General features: G+C 41.2%; 7 non-coding genes across 7 annotated transcripts; 5 read left to right on the top strand and 2 right to left on the bottom strand.

Annotated features, from left to right (window-relative positions):
• The first annotated feature begins 10,320 nt into the window (after positions 1 to 10,320).
• On the top strand, positions 10,321 to 10,393 carry trnar-acg (transfer RNA arginine (anticodon ACG)). The gene has a single exon. It is a non-coding gene; the product is annotated as a tRNA-Arg (tRNA).
• A 394-nt stretch (positions 10,394 to 10,787) lies between these two features.
• On the top strand, positions 10,788 to 10,859 carry trnae-uuc (transfer RNA glutamic acid (anticodon UUC)). The gene has a single exon. It is a non-coding gene; the product is annotated as a tRNA-Glu (tRNA).
• Positions 10,860 to 10,978: 119 nt separating this feature from the next.
• Positions 10,979 to 11,065, top strand: trnay-gua (transfer RNA tyrosine (anticodon GUA)). The gene is given in 2 exon segments: positions 10,979 to 11,015; positions 11,030 to 11,065. It is a non-coding gene; the product is annotated as a tRNA-Tyr (tRNA).
• Positions 11,066 to 15,700: 4,635 nt separating this feature from the next.
• Positions 15,701 to 15,772, top strand: trnae-uuc (transfer RNA glutamic acid (anticodon UUC)). The gene has a single exon. It is a non-coding gene; the product is annotated as a tRNA-Glu (tRNA).
• A 466-nt stretch (positions 15,773 to 16,238) lies between these two features.
• Positions 16,239 to 16,310, bottom strand: trnae-cuc (transfer RNA glutamic acid (anticodon CUC)). Its single transcript has one exon. It is a non-coding gene; the product is annotated as a tRNA-Glu (tRNA).
• Positions 16,311 to 16,905: 595 nt separating this feature from the next.
• On the top strand, positions 16,906 to 16,977 carry trnae-uuc (transfer RNA glutamic acid (anticodon UUC)). The gene has a single exon. It is a non-coding gene; the product is annotated as a tRNA-Glu (tRNA).
• A 1,167-nt stretch (positions 16,978 to 18,144) lies between these two features.
• Positions 18,145 to 18,216, bottom strand: trnae-cuc (transfer RNA glutamic acid (anticodon CUC)). The gene has a single exon. It is a non-coding gene; the product is annotated as a tRNA-Glu (tRNA).
• Positions 18,217 to 18,299: the final 83 nt, after the last annotated feature.

The following is an 18,299-nucleotide window of genomic DNA, read 5'->3' as shown; positions in this document are numbered from 1 at the left end:
TATTTTCCCTTCAATTCCTTAATATCAACAAAATATCCCACATTGTACATTATTTATTTCCAAAACCTTTGGACATAGCTGTCTTTACATGTAATTAAATACTGAATGCATTGTATTTTAAGGGCTTGCATTTTTATTGGCTGAAATTCAACATGGTTATACATTTAAGCTGTGAATATTTCAATTCAAAACATTTTACACACGTCTTCATTATTAAAAATTCAATAATCCATATTCACCTTACAGATTTCACTTCCAATGTTCATTCTGTTTAAAAATACAACCTATAATACTAGACAGGAAATTTTCAGTCCATTTTATTTCGCTTTACAAATTCACTTCCATAAATTCAGTGGTTGAAATTCCACAGAAATTTCAACATTTAACATCCAGGAAGGCAGGAATATCAGTCGATCGCCGATTAATAATCTTCATATATTACAGTTTATTACATAAACATAGGTAATAAACATATGTAATAATATATGTATATATATATATATATATATATAATTGTACAGTATGCGAGTTATGGTGGAAATTTCACCTGTAGTAAGTCAGTCTGGTCGCTGGGAAAGCACTACGGACTTTGGAACACGAAAAAATACTTACGGTGAATTACAGTAATTTTTTGAAAAACTCATTTGACAATAGTACGTACAGTAAGGGAGGTATTGTCAAGATTTCACCTGTAGAAGTCAGTCTGGTCACTGGGAAAGCACTACAGCCTTTAGAACACGAAAAAAATACTTACAGTGATTTACAGTAATTTTTTGAAAAACTCATTTGTCAATAGTAAGTACAGTAAGGGAGGTATTGTCAAGATTTCACCTGTAGTAAGTCAGTCTGGTCGCTGGGAAAGCACTACAGCCTTTGGAACAGGAAAAAATACTTTAGGTGATTTACAGTAATTTTTTCTTAAACATATTTGACAATAGTATGTACAGTATGGGAGTTATTGTCAAAATTTTACCTGTAGTAAGTCAGTCTGGTCGCTGGGAAAGCACTACAGCCTTTGGAACACGAAAAAATACTTACGGTGATTTACAGTAATTTTTTCTTAAACATATTTGACAATAGTATGTACAGTATGGGAGTTATTGTCAAAATTTTACCTGTAGTAAGTCAGTCTGGTCGCTGGGAAAGCACTACAGCCTTTGGAACACGAAAAAATACTTACGGTGATTTACAGTAATTTTTTGAAAAAATCATTTGTCAATAGTACGTACAGTAAGGGAGGTATTGTCAAGATTTCACCTGTAGTAAGTCAGTCTGGTCACTGGGAAAGCACTACAGCCTTTGGAACACGAAAAAATACTTTAGGTGATTTACAGTAATTTTTTCTTAAACATATTTGACAATAGTATGTACAGTATGGGAGTTATTGTCAAAATTTTACCTGTAGTAAGTCAGTCTGGTCGCTGGGAAAGCACTACAGCCTTTGGAACACGAAAAAATACTTACGGTGATTTACAGTAATTTTTTCTTAAACATATTCGACAATAGTATGTACAGTATGGGAGTTATTGTCAAAATTTTACCTGTAGTAAGTCAGTCTGGTCGCTGGGAAAGCACTACAGCCTTTGGAACACGAAAAAATACTTACGGTGATTTACAGTAATTTTTTGAAAAAATCATTTGTCAATAGTACGTACAGTAAGGGAGGTATTGTCAAGATTTCACCTGTAGTAAGTCAGTCTGGTCGCTGGGAAAGCACTACAGCCTTTTGAACACAAAAAAATAGTTACGGTGATTTACAGTAATTTTTTGAAAAACTCATTTGACAATAAAACGTACAGTAAGGGAGATATTGTCAAAATTTCACCTGTAGTAAGTCAGTCTGGTCACTGGGAAAGCACTACAGCCTTTGGAACACGAAAAAATATTTTAGGTGATTTACAGTAATTTTTTTAAAAACTAATTTGTCAATAGTACGTACAGTAATGGAGATATTGTCAAGATTTCACCTGTAGTAAGTCAGTCTGGTCACTGGGAAAGCACTACAGCCTTTGGAACACGAAAAAATACTTTAGGTGATTTACAGTCATTTTTTGAAAAACTCATTTGTCAATAGTACGTACAGTAAGGGAGGTATTGTCAAGATTTCACCTGTAGTAAGTCAGTCTGGTCACTGGGAAAGCACTACAGCCTTTGGAACACGAAAAAATACTTTAGGTGATTTACAGTAATTTTTTCTTAAACATATTTGACAATAGTATGTACAGTAAGGGAGATATTGTCAAGATTTCACCTGTAGTAAGTCAGTCTGGTCGCTGGGAAAGCACTACAGCCTTTGGAACACGAAAAAATACTTACGGTGATTTACAGTAATTTTTTGAAAAACTCATTTGACAATAGTACGTACAGTAAGGGAGATATTGTCAAGATTTCACCTGTAGTAAGTCAGTCTGGTTGCTGGGAAAGCACTACAGCCTTTGGAACACGAAAAAATACTTACGGTGATTTACAGTAATTTTTTGAAAAACTCATTTGTCAATAGTACGAACAGTAAGGGAGGTATTGTCAAGATTTCAATTGTAGTAAGTCAGTGTGGTCACTGGGAAAGCACTACAGCCTTTGGAACACGAAAAAATACTTTAGGGGAATTACAGTAATTTTTTCTTTAACTTATCAGTTTATTGTGCGTACAGTAAGGGAGTTAATGTCAAAATTTCATCTGTAGTAAGTCAGTCTGGTCACTGGGAAAGCACTACAGCCTTTGGAACAGGAAAAAATACTTTAGGGGAATTACAGTAATTTTTTCTTGAACTTATCAGTTTATTGTACGTACAGTAAGGGAGATATTGTCAAAATTTCATCTGTAGTAAGTCAGTCTGATCACTAGGAAAGCACTACAGCCTTTGGAACACACAAAAATACTTTAGGGGAATTACAGTAATTTTTTCTTGAACTTATCAGTTTATTGTACGTACAGTAAGAGAGATATTGTCAAAATTTCATCTGTAGTAAGTCAGTCTGATCACTAGGAAAGCACTACAGCCTTTGGAACAGGAAAAAATACTTTAGGGGAATTACAGTCATTTTTTCTTGAACTTATCAGTTTATTGTACGTACAGTAAGGGAGATATTGTCAAAATTTCCACCTGTAGTAAGTCAGTCTGATCACTGGGAAAGCACTACAGCCTTTGGAACAGGAAAAAATACTTTAGGGGAATTACAGTAATTTTTTCTTGAACTTATCAGTTTATTGTACGTACAGTAAGGGAGTTATTGTCAAAATTTCACCTGTAGTAAGTCAGTCTGATCACTAGGAAAGCACTATAGCCTTTGGAACACGAAAAAATACTTTAGGGGAATTACAGTAATTTTTTCTTGAACTTATCAGTTTATTGTACGTACAGTAAGGGAGATATTGTCAAAATTTCAATTGTAGTAAGTAAGTCTGGTCACTGGGAAAGCACTACAGCCTTTGGAACACGAAAAAATACTTTAGGGGAATTACAGTAATTTTTTCTTGAACTTATCAGTTTATTGTACGTACAGTAAGGGAGTTATTGTCAAAATTTCACCTGTAGTAAGTCAGTCTGGTCACTGGGAAAGCACTACAGCCTTTGGAACACGAAAAATACTTACGGCGATTTACAGTAATTTTTTGAAAAACTCATTTGTCAATAGGACGTACAGTAAGGGAGGTATTGTCAAGATTTCAATTGTAGTAAGTCAGTGTGGTCACTGGGAAAGCACTACAGCCTTTGGAACACAAAAAAATACTTTAGGGGAATTACAGTAATTTTTTTCTTGAACTTATTAGTTTATTGTACGTACAGTAAGGGAGATATTGTCAAAATTTCAATTGTAGTAAGTCAGTCTGGTCACTGGGAAAGCACTACAGCCTTTGGAACACGAAAAAATACTTTAGGGGAATTACAGTAATTTTTTCTTGAACTTATTAGTTTATTGTACGTACAGTAAGGGAGATATTGTCAAAATTTCATCTGTAGTAAGTCAGTCTGGTCACTGGGAAAGCACTACAGCCTTTGGAACACGAAAAAATACTTTAGGGGAATTACAGTAATTTTTTCTTGAACTTATCAGTTTATTGTACGTACAGTAAGGGAGTTATTGTCAAAATTTCACCTGTAGTAAGTCAGTCTGGTCACTGGGAAAGCACTACAGCTTTTGGAACACGAAAAAATACTTTAGGGGAATTACAGTAATTTTTTCTTGAACTTATTAGTTTATTGTACTACAGTAAGGGAGATATTGTCAAAATTTCTATTGTAGTATGTCAGTCTGGTCACTGGGAAAGCACTACAGCCTTTGGAACACGAAAAAATACTTTAGGGGAATTACAGTAATTTTTTCTTGACCTTATTAGTTTATTGTACGTACAGTAAGGGAGATATTGTCAAAATTTCAATTGTAGTAAGTCAGTCTGGTCACTGGGAAAGCACTACAGCCTTTGGAACAGGAAAAAGTACTTTAGGGGAATTACAGTAATTTTCCCTTGAACTTATCAGTTTATTGTACGTACAGTAAGGGAGATATTGTCAAAATTTCACCTGTAGTAAGTCAGTCTGATCACTAGGAAAGCACTACAGCCTTTGGAACACAAAAAAATACTTTAGGGGAATTACAGTAATTTTTCCTTGAACTTATCAGTTTATTGTACGTACAGTAAGGGAGGTATTGTCAAGATTTCACCTGTAGTAAGTCAGTCTGGTCACTGGGAAAGCACTACAGCCTTTGGAACATGAAAAAATAGTTACGGTCATTTACAGTTAATTTTTCATAAACATATTTGACAATGGCACGTACAGTATGGGAGTTATTGTGAAAATTTCACCTGTAGTAAGTCAGTCAGGTCACTAGGAAAGTACTACACCCTTTGAAACACGAAAAAAATACTTTAGGGGAAATACAGTAATTTTTTAAATAAACATATGATAATTGTACGTACATTATGGGAGTCAAGTTATTGTCAAAACTGTACTTTGTTTATAATGGTTTCAATGTTCTTTTAAAAAAAATTATTCCTCTATAAATACATCCATGAAGTAAAGAAGTTACTGTTTTCAGCCATTACAGTAATAAATAAATTTAGATAATGTAATATATTTTGATGGAAGGTGTGCCATTGAAGAACCCCATAGGAGTTTTGCTAGTTTTTTAACTGTTCACCTGTTAGGGGCGCACAGTCAAAGACCCAGAACCAGATATGATGAATAAAGAGCAGGAGTCAGAATTATAATAAATTTAAGAAAAGATTTACTGAAGATAGTTTTCAGTTTCATCAGCAGAAGTCTGCTTCAAGACTGACTCACACAGGAGTTTGTAGGCCGCACCGCTAGCAGTTACAAAGATCACAGCTGTTCTACCATTTCCAAGGGCATTGATTACATCATTGCTTACAGGTTAGCTATTTCTGATTGGCTAAGTACACATAAAATCTAAACAATTTTCCACACATATACAGATAAACTGAAGCATTTCTCCATGGATTATGCAGCTGAAACTCGGACCCTTAAGTTAGGCACGTCGTGATCTTCCAGGTCGCAGATTTGGGTTGCTGGGCGCCAGCATGTCCCGAACAACACTCAGTCAATCTCCAATAATGCCAGTGGTTTCTTAACCTGTAACCAAGAAGACTAACACACACACTGACACACAGCTTTTTCAAGGTTGGATTTGGCCAGGCTCTAACTATAAACAGGAGAGTATTCTCAAAACATCAGGATTATGCGTTCTTTCTCTCAAGAAGAGCTACACTTTAGTCTAACTGGAAAGTAAGGCTTTAACTGAGAAAAGTTCCCTTAAACGATAGACTTCAATGACCCCTGTGACTCCCAGATTTATCTATTGACACATGTTGAAGGCCTTTCTTAATAAAACAAAACATCTTTCCATATTTCATTTCTGGAAGCCGGGCTAAATGAGCAAGCACTGTTACTGCATTCAGATATCAAATACAGACATTAGAGAATACATCAAAAGAACATTTCAGTAATCACACTGGTAACTTCTATAACAAAGTAAAATCTCACAAGTATTAACTCATGTAATATTTAGAAAGAAAACCTTGATTATAATCACTCATTACATATACATTGAAGCAGCAGTTTATTCCAAAATCCACACCCTTCACACCCAAAATAAACATCGTGTTTGCTGTCATGTTTTCTGAGTACTTGTCAATAATCTGATGGATTCAGTATGGACAGTAATATTTCTGCAGGACTGTAAACATCAATCAATGTACATGAATTGTGTTATTGTTAGAGTTCCATGTTAAACACAGATGTCATACAACAGGAAAACATAAAATAGAGTTTAGCCATTCTTTTTATTCAAAACCTGGAGAACACTGTTACACAGTCTTTATCACAGATAAAAACAGAAAAACAGAGGTGAATAAAACAGCAAGACATGGGCTGTAGTATGTTCTGTAGGGTCCAGACAAGATGATCCAACTTGCTTTGTAGCAGTCATCTTGATGCTTTTCAAATCCTTTTGAAATAAATCATATTTCATTATTAAAACCACCACACTTAGTTCTTTTTCATTTTTTTCTCTCAAATAAATAAATAAATATAAACGGTTGTAAAATGAAGCGATTAACTATGTTCAGGAGATTAAACATGATTTTCCACTTTCTACAGTCTGGATTGTTACCAAATTACAGTTCATGTACAGGTTCATTCATTATTATTTCATAAACACCTTTTTAAACAGCATCATTATAATGCAGGTTTGCACACGATGAAAAACAATATTCACTTTTTAGACGGTCCCTATCTTGGTTACCACACTACATTGAATATTCTCCTAAGTATGTATGCATTAAAAATATACTTGCCCATTTTGATCGATTGTAGAAAATGTTGTAGTTCACAATCTTTGTTGTCAATATCATGTAGCTGCTTCGAATCTGGAAAAAAATTGCTTTATTGACTATTTAATTGAAAAAGTTCTTTAACGCGAATGTGCGAATGTGCGAATATAAAACCAACTTTACCTAAGTGCCCTTGAGTGCTGGATTGGAGTTTACTTGGGTGCATTAGGGCAACTGCTCAAGGACTTTATTCAAAGAATCCCGGGCTGCAACCAGAAGGACAAATACTTCATTTCATCAGTTCCAGATAAGACTGTTAATTCTAAAGACTGCTCACTTCATCTACATTTATCCATCAACATCTTTTATGGGCCATTTCACATTCATCCATTCCCACCAGGACTTTTCTTCTGTGATATTTTGTTTTTTTAGGGGTATGATAAAGTGTTTTGTGTAAAATTCAATATAGTTGAAGAGAGAAGATTTTCATTTAGTTGTCTTTTGTTGATTCATGCATACCCTGAACACAGTATCTGATGCAAGGCTGATTTCCCCCTCCTTCTACTGTAGCGAGCTTGGTTTAAAATAGCCAAGATAGTTATAGTATGATAAAGGAATTGAAATGACACAACTTTATAAAGTTGTAAGACAAAGGACTTGAACCCACACTCTCTGGGTCATATGCCTGTCACTCATCTCACTGAGCCCCTGGGAAGACATGTGTTTCCATAGATGTAGAAGTTCCATAGTTCAAATGAGAATCAACTCAAAATGAAGATTTAGTATTTAAATGGACAGCATGTTATGTTTAATGAGTTTAGTTGATATTATTGTGATTCACTGTTAGGTGGTTGTCCTGCACCTTTAATAAATAAAGTTAGTCCAAGATGCAGGGTATAGATTAATAAAATATTATATTACAACCAATTTTCATTTTTACAATTATTACTTAAGTTCTGTATTGATTACGAAGTTTTGTCATCATCTAAAGGTTCTAAATGGTTTAGATTTAGTGTATTTAACTGATTTTGTACTGATGTTCCTCATCTCTATTAAGATTAACAGGTTCTGGTAGGAATCTTACAATTCTGGACTTTTGGTACTACTTAGGATATTGAACTGCACTAAAGGAGAGAATGTTTTGTTTTTGCATGTGGGTCCTAAAGTCTGGAACAGGTTTCCTGATAATGTTCACTATTCTGACAAACATTCCTAGTTTAATTGTAGATTAAACACATCTCTTTAAACAAGAATTCACGCAATGCATTTTATAATTTTGTCATTTTGTTATATTAGATCTAATACATATTTTTATGTTCCATTTTCAGTTTCTAAATTGTCATGGGCATATTAGATATTATGTCATCTCCAATTTGGATCCAGCTTCATATGAGGATTTCAGATGATGCTAACTTCTGTGAAGAGATGATGCCAACTCTGTTTTAAAGTTGACATGAAATCAAAATTGACCTTATTAACTTTGTTAGCACATATAACTTGTCTTGTGGTGAACAATTAATCTGTGGAAGTTAATACTCAGAAAAAATACAAGTACTCCACATCGACTCTAGGGGTCACTGTTTGACAAATGGAAATTTTGCATAGTGTGCCTTTAATGTAATACAACACTATTAACTAAAGCTTAAAACAATTATTGAACCTGGTCTTTAAACTGTAGAAGTTTGTCAGTTTATAGGTTTACAGGTAAATTTACTTGTATAATGCCTGCTAGGGATGGAGAAATGAAGCCTCTTGAATTTAATTAAGCTTTACTCTGATTGTTTTGGGAAAATATTCAAAGCATCAGGAGCAGCAATAAACCTGCAGTGCAGCTCTGTGTATTATGATAGTGTATTGTTTGATGTGTAATGACATTTTGTTGCTTATTTGAGAATAAATAATTGTATACATTATGTAAATTGATTTAGGTTAGCTTTTAGTCTTTTGGCAATATACCTAAAATAATTTAAATAGTCTGTTGATCCAAATAATTTACTGTTACAATAGTAACTATTTGTAATTTAACATTCATGTAGTAACTAATTAACTTCTATTTACAATTACAATTTATTTTTTAAAACAATTCTTAATGTTAAATAATACAAAAATGTTCAAGTATTTTAATGTGATTTTATGGTTTACTATTATGATAAAATAACTTTTATTTATTGTCCACATGACGAGAAGGAAAAACTGATATTCAAGTCACTAAGTAAATCTAATGTTTATGGGACTTAAAATAATTAAAAGATATGCATATGTACACATTCAAATGTTTAATGTCAGATCAGTTGGCCGCACAATGTTGTCTATTATCTAGAGCAGTAATTAAATCATTAGTGACTAATGAAGTAGCTGTTATCGTACTATGGCCCGCTCTAAATCCTGACTGAAATGCGTTCAAAATATTATGACTAAGTAGATATTCTTTCAATTGATCATTTATAATAGATTCAAAAACTTTTGCTAAAACCGGTAATTTAGAAATTGGACGATAATTATTCAAATCGGAAGGATCGCCTCCTTTTAATAAAGGCATAACCATAGCCGATTTCCAAGATGGCGGAATTACATTAGTGGATAGACTCAAATTAAAAATCGATGCAATATGTTCGGCAATAATATCTGCTGACAATTTTTAAAAAATTGGTTGAATTTGGTCAGACCCACCTGATTTCTTACAGTCTAAATTTCGGAGTAGTTTATAAACTTGGGACGGCAATACAGGGGCAAAAGAAAATAAATCTGATTCACTATTAGTCAACTCATCAGTTCTCTGTTCATCAAGGACCAACGAATTGTCTGTTATCAAACCAGCTGAAATAAAATGACTATTAAACGTATTAACAATAATAGCCTTGTCTGTAATCAATCTTTGATTCAATTTTAAAACTTTTGGAAGATTAGTGGATGTATTTGATCCTATAAAAGATTTCATTAATTTCCAAAATTTAGAAGGACAATTCATGTTATCATTAATCAGGTTTAAATAATACTGACTCTTCGAACTCTTTATTAATTTTGTACACTTATTTCGTAATAATCTATATTGAGACCAGTACTCCTCACCATTTGTTTTCTTTGCTTTAGACCAAGCCACGTTTCTTTGCTTAATAAGATTAGAGACGAATTCATTGAACCAAGGATTATTTCTACCTCTCACCCGAAATCTACGTAAAGGAGCATGTTTATCACAAATTTCTAGAAAGATAGATTTGAAATAATCCCAAGCATCAACCACATCAGGTATAATTGAAACCAACTGTAAATCACTATTATATACATCATGCAAAAAAGCCTGTACATTAAAATTTTTAAATTGACGTTTAAGATTTGAATTGAGAATTGAGATCCCCAACATGTGAGGCCTCCATCTTGAAGGTTTTTGTAGCAGGCCCCTCATCTGACCCTTTCCTGATGTTGGCGCCAGGTCTGTTAATAGCATGAGAAAAAGTAGATGTCATCACAGGCCTCTGCCCAGTCGAACACCAACAGCTGCCGTGTAAGCTCAAGGATAACTGATCAGTGGGCCAGTGGCGCAATGGATAACGCGTCTGACTACGGATCAGAAGATTCTAGGTTCGACTCCTGGCTGGCTCGCTCTGCCTCATTTACTATGCTCTTAGCCGTTTTATTATCCCATAGTTTTTGTTATTATTATTATTTGATTGGTTGAGAAATATTAGAAATTGACAGTCCAACAATAGGCTGCTTTGTCAGTAGGATAACGGTTACCATACAATACTATGCTTCTTTTAAAATCATTGCATGAGTACTGTCACAAGGACCTTGCTTTACGACCAGTTTGTAGTGTCTATTATGCCATCGCAAGAATGGGAGGAAACTGAACCCCCTCGTGAGGCAAATGAGAGTTCCCTCTGTTGAGCCTGATGAAATTGAATTCAGTAAACAATCCCTTCGGATCATTCCCATGTTCTTAAAGGGGACGTTCACACACTAAAACTAAAAGGGTCTGCTCCAGGCAGAAGGAAGATGCCATATGGTCTAGCGGTCAGGATTCCTGGTTTTCACCCAGGCGGCCCGGGTTCGACTCCCGGTATGGGAAGATCGGGTTGTCTTTGCATCACTTAATCGAAACAACCAGCATGTATGTCTGTAGCAGTTTTAGCCGGTGGCGGAGATTCAGCAACCGGATATGTTGAGGTTCTGTCCTCAATCAGTGTGCCTTCGATAGCTCAGCTGGAAGAGGGGAGGACTGTAGGTGGCAAGTTGGCAATCCTTAGGTCGCCGGTTCAACTCCGGCTCGAAGGAGTTCTTTTTCACACATAAACATTTCCTTGGCCCTGCTTCTCGACGAGGGCGTCAGCGCTTGAGTTCGTAGTAAGGGAAGTCAAGCTGTTCGTGGTATTTTCCCCATTCATTTAAGTTGCCATTGTCAGCACCGACACTTCGAGGTCTGCATGCTCGAAATGGACGACACAAGCTGCTTATTCAGTGGTGCTCTGTCACTTTTCCAAAATCGCATATAAAGTGGCCGAGATTAGCATATATTAGCATAGGCGCCTCTGGGGGTGCCATTGCACCACGTGGGAGTCCACCAAGTGCTTTTGGGGTCCGCCAACTACCTACTCTTCACCATAGTCCTCCTCAGTACCACGAAGTGCCTATTTTGACCCCTAACCACCTATTTTCTTCTTCATTGCCATGAAGTGCCTATGGGGTCCCCTAACCACCTAAACTTCACCATAGTCTTCCTCAGTACCACGAAGTGCCTATTTTGACCCCTAACCACCTATTTTCTTCTTCATTGCCACGAAGTGCCTATGGGGTCCCCTAACCACCTAAACTTCCCCATAGTCTTCCTCAGTACCACGAAGCGCCTATTTTGACCCCTAACCACCTATTTTCTTCTTCATTGCCACGAAGTGCCTATGTGGTCCCCTAACCACCTAAACTTCACCATAGTCTTCCTCAGTACCACGAAGTGCCTATTTTGACCCCTAACCACCTATTTTCTTCTCCATTGCCACGAAGTGCCTATGGGGTCCCCTAACCACCTAAACTTCACTGTAGTCTTCCTCAGTACCACGAAGTGCCTATTTTGACCCCTAACCACCTATTTTCTTCTCCATTGCCACGAAGTGCCTATGGGGTCCCCCGACCACCTAAACTTCACCATAGTCTTCCTCAGTACCACGAAGTGCCTATTTTGACCCCTGACCACCTGTTTTTTGTCTCAAGTCACTGTGTCTTTAACTCTGAGCCGAAAAGTGACAGGGCCTCGAAATTCGGCGTGAGGGTAGCCCAGCGGGCCCCCGGGGCGAGATCCTTAGTTTCAAGGTTCTACGTGGTTCCCAAGTGTGCGTTTCGGCGGTTCGGCCTGATCCACACATGGTTCAGCTTTCTCCATCCCCCAGGGTCTTTCTGGGACCCAGTGACAGCAGGCAGATCAAGTTTGGGGCCGCCAGGGCCCCCGGGGGCCAAACGGCAAATCGTCCCACGTACAACTTATCCCATTGATTTTCATAGGTGTTCTGTGGACATTGGGCAACAAGTGGTTTTTTTGTGTGACTAGACGTTCCCCTATCTGTGTGCTTTCCGGGCCCGAGTGACGCAGCTTTCCAAGAAGTTTCGGGCCCCTAGCACCTCCAGGGGCCGAACGAGGTTCAGTGACAAGTGCAACTTATTCAATGCGATTTCACAGGTACTTGGTGGACGGTGGTCCGATTGGCCCGAAATTGACACGTACGTCCCGTCACGGACCCCTGGGACGGGTTCTAGAGTTCCGCGTCCCTCTGACCTTTTTTCGCGCTAATTGGCCACCAACAGCCCCATGGAATAAGTTGCACGTGGGACGTCAAAAAAACAGGGGCCAAAAGGGGTCGAAAGGTCGCAGCGGCCCCAAATTCGGCACGGCGGTGGTCCGGGGGCCCCCGGTTCTAGATCGTTTCCAAGTATGTGTTTCAGCAAAACGGTTCGAAGGAAACGCCCGATCGGCCCGAAACTGACGTATGCGTCCCGTCACGGGCCCCTGGGACGGGTTCTAGAGTTCCGCGTCCAAAACTGCTCGTTTGGTCAAAAAACACCCCCTTGACCTGGAAGCGCCTGTGAAGTTTGATCTGAACAAGTTGCACGTGGGCGGCCGGAAATACAGGGGTCGAAAGGTCGCACCGCCTCCAAATTCGCCGCCCTGGTAGTCGAGGGGCCCCCGGTTCTAGATCCCGGATCGCAGGGTTCTAGATCGGTTCCAAGTGTATCATTTTTTTTGTGCAAAAATCTCCCCGCTTTGGTTCTACTGAGCCTATGTCTTTCTGTGTGTGCAAGAGGGCTGCCATTAATTGGACCATGTGTTCGGTGAAGGGTGGACAGAAAGGTCAGATCGGCCCGAAACTGACGTATGCGTCTCGTCACGGGCCCCTGGGACGGGTTCTAGAGTTCCGTGTCCCTCTGACCTTTTTTCGCGCTAATTGGCCACCAACAGCCCCATGGAATAAGTTGCACGTGGGACGTCAAAAAAACAGGGGCCAAAAGGGGTCGAAAGGTCGCAGCGGCCCCAAATTCGGCACGGCGGTGGTTGGGGCCCCCGGTTCTAGATCACGGGTTTGGTGGTTCTAGATCGGTTCCAAATATGTGTTTCAGCAAAACAGTTCGAAGGAAACGCCCGATCGGCCCGAAACTGACGTATGCGTCCCGTCACGGGCCCCTGGGACGGGTTCTAGAGTTCCGTGTCCAAAGCTGCTCGTTTGGCCAAAAAACACCCCCTTGACCTGGAAGCGCCTGTGAAGTTTGAACTGAACAAGTTGCACGTGGGCGGCCGGAAATACAGGGGTCGAAAGGTCGCACCGCCTCCAAATTCGCCGCCCTGGTAGTCGAGGGGCCCCCGGTTCTAGATCCCGGATCGCAGGGTTCTAGATCGGTTCCAAGTGTATCATTTTTTTTGTGCAAAAATCTCCCCGCTTTGGTTCTACTGAGCCTATGTCTTTCTGTGTGTGCAAGAGGGCTGCCATTAATTGGACCATGTGTTCGGTGAAGGGTGGACAGAAAGGTCAGATCGGCCCGAAACTGACGTATGCGTCTCGTCACGGGTCCCTGGGACGGGTTCTAGAGTTCCGTGTCCCTCTGACCTTTTTTCGCGCTAATTGGCCACCAACAGCCCCATGGAATAAGTTGCACGTGGGACGTCAAAAAAACAGGGGCCAAAAGGGGTCGAAAGGTCGCAGCGGCCCCAAATTCGGCACGGCGGTGGTTGGGGCCCCCGGTTCTAGATCACGGGTTTGGTGGTTCTAGATCGGTTCCAAATATGTGTTTCAGCAAAACAGTTCGAAGGAAACGCCCGATCGGCCCGAAACTGACGTATGCGTCCCGTCACGGGCCCCTGGGACGGGTTCTAGAGTTCCGTGTCCAAAGCTGCTCGTTTGGCCAAAAAACACCCCCTTGACCTGGAAGCGCCTGTGAAGTTTGAACTGAACAAGTTGCACGTGGGCGGCCGGAAATACAGGGGTCGAAAGGTCGCACCGCCTCCAAATTCGCCGCCCTGGTAGTCGAGGGGCCCCCGGTTCTAGATCCCGGATCGCAGGGTTCTAGATCGGTACCAAGTGTATCATTTTTTGTGCAAAAATCTCCTCGCTTTGGTTCTACTGAGCATATGTCTTTCTGTGTGTGCAAGAGGGCTGCCATTAATTGGACCATGTGCTCGGTGAAGGGTGGACAGAAAGGTCCGATCGGCCCGAAACTGACGTATGCGTCTCGTCACGGGCCCCTGGGACGGGTTCTAGAGTTCCGCGTCCCTCTGACCTTTTTTCGCGCTAATTGGCCACCAACAACCCCATGGAATAAGTTGCACGTGGGACGTCAAAAAAACAGGGGCCAAAAGGGGTCGAAAGGTCGCAGCGGCCCCAAATTCGGCATGGCGGTGGTCCGGGGGCCCCCAGTTCTAGATCACGAGTTTGGTGGTTCTAGATCGGTTCCAAATATGTGTTTCAGCAAAACGGTTCGAAGGAAACGCCCGATCGGCCCGAAACTGACGTATGCGTCCCGTCACGGGCCCCTGGGACGGGTACTAGAGTTCCGCGTCCCTCTGACCTTTTTTCGCGCTATTTGGCCACCAACAGCCCCATGGAATAAGTTGCACGTGGGACGTCAAAAAAACAGGGGCCAAAAGGGGTCGAAAGGTCGCAGCGGCCCCAAACTCGACGCGGTGGGTGTTCGGGGGCCCCCGGTTCTAGATCCCGGGTTTGGTGGTTCTAGATCGGTTCGAGTGTGTTTTCAGTTTGACTCTTCAAGAGGGAATGCCAGTCTATGAGCTGACTATGAGTGCAAGTGGCCTTTGAAGAGAAACTTGAACAAATTTGGAAAAAAAATTAGCCCTGAGTTCTAGAGACTCGTCCTCCTGATATGTCGTTCGGGGGCCCGAGGGGGCCCGGCACGCAGTGTTTGGGGCCCGTGGGACCTCCGGGGGCCGAACAGGGGCCACTGACACGTGTGACTTATCCCATTCATTTTCACAGGTGTTTGGTGGACGTGTGACAGAAAGGTCCGATCGGCCCGAAACTGACGTATGCGTCCCGTCACGGGCCCCTGGGACGGGTTCTAGAGTTCCGAGTCCCTCTGACCTTTTTTCGCGCTAATTGGCCACCAACAGCCCCATGGAATAAGTTGCACGTGGGACGTCAAATAAACAGGGGCCAAAAGGGTATTGTTACCATACAATACTATGCTTCTTTTAAAATGCATTGCATGAGTACTGTCACAAGGACCTTGCTTTATGACCAGTTTGTAGTGTCTATTATGCCATCGCAAGAATGGGAGGAAACTGAACCCCCTCGTGAGGCAAATGAGAGCTCCCTCTGATGAGCCTGATGAAATTGAATTCAGTAAACAATCCCTTCGGATCATTCCCATTTTCTTAAAGGGACGGTCACACCTGGTCTCCAGGCAGAAGGAAGATCCCATATGGTCTAGCGGTCAGGATTCCTGGTTTTCACCCAGGCGGCCCGGGTTCGACTCCCGGTATGGGAAGATCGGGTTGTCTTTGCATCACTTAATCGAAACAACCAGCATGTATGTCTGTAGCAGTTTTAGCCGGTGGCGGAGATTCAGCAACCTGATATGTTGAGGTTCTGTCCCCAATCAGTGTGCCTTCGATAGCTCAGCTGGAAGAGCAGAGGACTGTAGGTGGCAAGTTGGCAATTCTTAGGTCGCTGGTTCAACTCCGGCTCGAATGAGTTCTTTTTCACACATAAACATTTCCTTGGCCCTGCTTCTCGACGAGGGCGTCAGCGCTTGAGTTTCGTAGTTCGCCATTTTACAATCACGACCGCAGGTGATGGGCAAAAGCTTAGGTCGCTGGTTCAACTCCGGCTTGAAGGAGTTCTTTTTCACACATAAACATTTCCTTGGCCCTGCTTCTCGACGAGGGCGTCAGCGCTTGAGTTCGTAGTTCGCCATTTTACAATCATGACCGCCGGTGGTGGACAAAAGCTCATTCCCTGACCGGGAATCGAACCCGGGCCGCGGCGGTGAGATCGCCGAATCCTAACCACTAGACCACCAGGGAAGGTCAGCTGATGACTTGCCCTCAAGCCTGCGTGTGGCCTCTACCAGATTTTGCAGCAAGACCACTAATACTTGTATTTTCCTCCAGGAGAGGAGACGTCACTGACCCTGGCAAACTGACAAACTGTCACAGACTCTGTAGGATTATCTTAACAACACCACAACTTGCCATGAAAACAAAGCAACCGAGATCCCCAACATGTGAGGCCTCCATCTCGAAGGATTTTTACGCAGTTTTTGCAGACGCCCCTGTTATTATTATTATTGGATTGGTTGAGAAATATTAAAAATTGACAGTCCAACAATAGGCTGCTTTGTCAGTAGGATAACGGTTACCATACAATACTATGCTTCTTTTAAAATGCATTGAATGAGTACTGTCACAAGGACCTTGCTTTGCGACCAGTTTGTATTGTCTATTATGCCATCGCAAGAATGGGAGGAAACTGAACCCCCTCGTGAGGCAAATGAGAGCTCCCTCTGATGAGCCTGATGAAATTGAATTCAGTAAACAATCCCTTCGGATCATTCCCATGTTCTTGAAGGGGACGGTCACACACTAAAAGTAAAAGGGTCTGCTCCAGGCGGAAGAAAGATCCCATATGGTCTAGCGGTCAGTATTCCTGGTTTTCACCCAGGCGGCCTGGGTTCGACTCCCAGTATGGGAAGATCAGGTTGTCTTTGCATCACTTAATCGAAACAACCAGCATGAATGTCTGTATCAGTTTTAGCCGGTGGCGGAGATTCAGCAACCTGATATGTTGAGGTTCTGTCCCCAATCAGTGTGCCTTCGATAGCTCAGCTGGAAGAGCGGAGGACTGTAGGCTGACAAACTGTCACAGACTCTGTAAGAATATCCTAACAACACCACAACTTGCCATGAAAACAAACCAACCGAGATCCCCAACATGTAATGCCTCCATCTCGAAGGATTTTAACGCAGTTTTTTGCAGACGTCTCTTACCCTGGATCCTGGTTCATCCGCTGAGAAACTGTCACAGACTCTGTAGGAATATCCTAACAACACCACAACTTGCCATGAAAACAAAGCAACCGAGATCCCCAACATGTGATGCCTCCATCTCAAAGGATTTTAACGCAGTTTTTTGCAGACGTCTCTTACCCTGGATCCCCGTTCTTCCGCTGAGAAACTGTCACAGACTCTGTAGGAATATCCTAACAACACCACAAACTTGCCATAAAAACAAAAAATTTGAGATCCCCAACATGTGAGACCTCCATCTCTAAGGTTTTTTTCAGCAGCTTTTTGCAGACGTCTCTGTTATTATTATTATTGGATTGGTTGAGAAAAATATTAAAAATTGACAGTCCAACAATAGGCTAATTTGTCAGTAGGATAACGGTTACCATACAATACTATGCTTCTTTTAAAATGCATTGCGCATGAGTACTGTCACAAGGACCTTACTTTACGACCATTTTGTAGTGTCTATTATGCCATCGCAAGAATGGGAGGAAACTGAACCCCCTCGTGAGGCAAATGAGAGCTCCCTCTGATGAGCCTGATGAAATTGAATTCAGTGAACAATCCCTTCGGATCATTCCCATGTTCTTAAAGGGGACGGTCACACACTAAAAGTAAAAGGGTCTGCTCCAGGCAGAAGGAAGCTTGCTTGAGTTTGTAGTTCGCCATTTTACAATCACGACCGCCGGTGGTGGGCAAAAGCTTAGGTCGCTGGTTCAACTCCAGCTCGAAGGAGTTCTTTTTCACACATAAACATTTCCTTGGCCCTGCTTCTCGACGAGGGCGTCAGCGCTTGAGTTCGTAGTTCGCCATTTTACAATCACGACCGCCGGTGGTGGGCAAAAGCTCATTCCCTGACCGGGAATCGAACCCGGGCCGCAGCGGTGAGAGCACCGAATCCTAACCACTAGACCACCAGGGAAGGTCTGCTGATGACTTGCCCTCAAGCCTGGCTGTGGCCTCTACCAGATTTTGCAGCAAGACCACTAATACTTGTATTTTCCT

The sequence above is a fragment of the Siphateles boraxobius genome, unplaced genomic scaffold (assembly GCF_051911475.1).
Source record: "Siphateles boraxobius isolate OS27281-9 unplaced genomic scaffold, OSU_SipBor_1 189, whole genome shotgun sequence".
NCBI lineage: Eukaryota > Metazoa > Chordata > Actinopteri > Cypriniformes > Leuciscidae > Siphateles > Siphateles boraxobius.
Note: the sequence above shows the minus strand (reverse complement) of the source record. Positions and strands in the feature narration are given on the sequence as shown.